Source organism: Lolium rigidum, chromosome 3, assembly GCF_022539505.1.
Source record: "Lolium rigidum isolate FL_2022 chromosome 3, APGP_CSIRO_Lrig_0.1, whole genome shotgun sequence".
Classification (NCBI taxonomy): Eukaryota; Viridiplantae; Streptophyta; class Magnoliopsida; order Poales; family Poaceae; genus Lolium; species Lolium rigidum.
The window spans coordinates 221,906,767-221,910,216 of NC_061510.1; positions in this window are offsets into that span (position 1 = coordinate 221,906,767).

The window sequence follows — 3,450 nt, forward strand, 5'->3', positions numbered from 1 at the left end:
TCCTCCGACCGCCGAGAGGGGATTCATCTCCCGGAGGACTCTACACCGCCATGGTCGCTCCGGAGTGATGAGTGAGTAGTTCACCCCCGGACTATGGGTCCATAGCAGTAGCTAGATGGTTGTCTTCTCCTCATTGTGCTTCATTGTTGGATCTTGTGAGCTGCCTAACATGATCAAGATCATCTATCCGTAATACTCTATGTTGTGTTTGTCGGGATCCGATGGATAGAGAATACCATGTTATGTTAATTATCAAGTTATTACATATGTGTTGTTTATGATCTTGCATGCTCTCCGTTATTAGTAGAGGCTCTGCCAAGTTTTTGCTCTTAACTCCAAGAGGGAGTATTTATGCTCGATAGTGGGTTCATGCCCGCATTGACACCTGGGACAAGTGACGTAAAGTTCTAAGGTTGTGTTGTGCTGTTGCCACTAGGGATAAAACATTGATGCTATGTCCGAGGATGTAGTTATTGATTACATTACGCACCATACTTAATGCAATTGTCTCGTTGCTTTGCAACTTAATACCGGAAGGGGTTCGGATGATAACCTCGAAGGTGGACTTTTTAGGCATAGATGCAGTTGGATGGCGGTCTATGTACTTTGTCGTAATGCCCAATTAAATCTCACTGTACTTATCATGACATGTATGTGCATTGTTATGTCCTCTCTATTTGTCAATTGCCCGACTGTAATTTGTTCACCCAACATGCTTTTATCTTATGGGAGAGACACCTCTAGTGTACTGTGGACCCCGGTCCATTCTTTAATACTGAAATACAAATCTGCTGCAATACTTGTTTTACTGTTTTCTCTGCAAACAATCATCTTCCACACAATACGATTAATCCTTTGTTACAGCAAGCCGGTGAGATTGACAACCTCACTGTTTCGTTGGGGCAAAGTACTTTGGATTGTGTTGTGCAGGTTCCACGTTGGCGCCGGAATCCCTGGTGTTGCGCCGCACTACATCCCGCCGCCATCAACCTTCAACGTGCTTCTTGGCTCCTCCCGGTTCGATAAACCTTGGTTTCTTTCTCGAGGGAAAACTTGCTGCTGTGCGCATCATACCTTCCTCTTGGGGTTCCCAACGAACGTGTGAGTTACACGCCATCAAGCTCTTTTCTCGGCGCCGTTGTCGGGGAGGTCAAGACACGGCTGCAAGGGGAGTCTCCACTTCTCAATCTCTTTACTTTGTTTTTGTCTTGCTTTATTTTATTTACTACTTTGTTTGCTGCATTATATCAAAACACAAAAAAATTAGTTGCTAGCTTTACTTAATTTACTGTCTTGCACTCTATATCAAAAAACACAAAAAAAAATTAGTATACTTGCATTTACTTTATCTAGTTTGCTTTATTTACTACCGCTAAAATGGCCACCCCTGAAAATACTAAGTTGTGTGACTTCACTAGCACAAATAATAATGATTTCCTATGCACACCTATTGCTCCACCTGCTACTACAAGCAGAATTCTTTGAAATTAAACATGCTTTACTAAATCTTGTTATGCGAGAGCAATTTTCTGGTGTTAGTTCTGATGATGCTGCTGCCCATCTCAATAATTTTGTTGAACTATGTGAAATGCAAAAGTATAAAGATGTAGATGGTTACATTATAAAATTAAAATTGTTTCCTTTCTCATTAAGATGAAGAGCTAAAGATTGGTTGCTATCTCTGCCTAAGAATAGTATTGATTCCTGGACTAAATGCAAGGATGCTTTTATTGGTAGATATTATCCCCCTGCTAAAATTATATCTTTGAGGAGTAGCATAATGAATTTTAAACAATTGGATAATGAACATGTTGCTCAAGCTTGGGAAAGAATGAAATATTTGGTTAAAAATTGGCCAACCCATGGACTGACTACTTGGATGATCATCCAAACCTTCTATGCAGGACTAAATTTTTCTTCGCGGAATTTATTGGATTCAGCTGCTGGAGGTACCTTTATGTCCATCACTTTGGGGGCGGCTACAAAGCTTCTTGATGATATGATGATAAATTACTCCGAATGGCACACGGAAAGAGCTCCACAAGGTAAGAAGGTAAATTCTGTTGAAGAATCCTTTTCCTTGAATGATAAGGTTGATGCTATTATGTCTATGCTTGCGAATGATAGGACTAATGTTGATCATAATAATGTTCCATTAGCTTCATTGGTTGCCCAAGAAGAACATGTTGATGTAAACTTCATTAAAAATAATAATTTCAACAACAATGCTTATCTAATAATTCTAGTAATAACTATAGGCCATATCCTTATAATAATGGTAACGGTTATGCTAATTCTTATGGGAATTCTTACAACAATAATAGGAATACACCCCTGGACTTGAAGCTATGCTTAAAGAATTTATTAGTACACAAACTGCCTTTAACAAATCTGTTGAGGAAAAGCTCAATAAAATTGATATTCTTGCTTCTAGAGTTGATAGTCTTGCCTCCGATGTTGATCTTTTGAAATCGAAAGTTATGCCTAATAGGGATATTGAAAATAAAATTGTTACTACAGCAAATGCCATCCAAGTTAGAATTAATGAGAATATAAGATTAATGGCTGAACTGCGTGCTAGGTGGGATAGAGAAGAAAATGAAAAACTAGCTAAAGAGAAAAATGTAGCTAAAGTTTGGACTATTACCACCACTAGCAATGCTAATTCTTCACATGTTGCTGCACCTCCTACTATCAATAATAAAATAATTGGTGTTGGCAATGTTTCTACTCCTAGTGCAAAGCGCGCAAAATTACCCGAAACCGCTAAAACCGCTGAAACCGCTCGTGATAAAACTGCTGAAATTTTTTCCAACCTTGGGGATGATAATCCCATTGCTTTAGATTGTAATGATTTAGATTTTGATGATTGCCACATCTCTGAAGTTATAAATTTCTTACAAAAACTTGCTAAGAGTCCCAATGCTAGCGTCGTAGAACTTGGCTTTCACAAAACATATTACAAATGCTCTCATAAAAGCTAGAGAAGAGAAACTAAAACTTGAAACTTCTATTCCTAGAAAGCTAGAGGATGGTTGGGAGCCCATCATTAAAATGAGAGTCAAAGATTTTGATTGTAATGCTTTATGTGATCTTGGTGCAAGTATTTCGTTATGCCTAAGAAAGTCTATGATATGCTTGACTTGCCACCATTGAAAAACTGTTATCCGGATGTTAATCTCGCCGATAATGCTAAAAAGAAACCTTTGGGGAGAGTTGATAATGTTCATATTATGGTTAACAATAACCTTGTCCCCGTTGATTTTGTTGTCTTGGATATTGAATGCAATGCATCTTGCCCCATTATATTGGGAAGACCTTTTCTTCGAACCGTTGGTGCTACTATTGATATGAAGGAAGGTAATATTAAATATCAATTTCCTCTCAAGAAAGGTATGGAACACTTCCCTAGAAAGAGAATGAAGTTACCTTATGATTCTATTATTAGAA